This window comes from Callionymus lyra, chromosome 16, assembly GCF_982586985.1.
Source record: "Callionymus lyra chromosome 16, fCalLyr1.hap1.1, whole genome shotgun sequence".
NCBI lineage: Eukaryota > Metazoa > Chordata > Actinopteri > Syngnathiformes > Callionymidae > Callionymus > Callionymus lyra.
In genome coordinates, this window is record NC_141833.1 from 22,457,625 (window position 1) to 22,457,840 (window position 216).

Below are 216 nucleotides of genomic sequence, written 5' to 3' on the forward strand. Positions count from 1 at the left end.
TCCTTGAACCGACTATATGTTGATGGTGTTACGTGCTCGCGTTTATCTATCGATCGGAAGAAGCGAGACGAGGTTCAGACTAAAGCAATCAACACTCGATCACGTGATCACGCTTTGTTTACAGGGGTCAAAGGTTAAGTCATACAACTGTCAGTTGATAAGAAGAAAATATAATTACATTATTTCTGCCTTTTAATTAAGTGTACTGGATTAAAC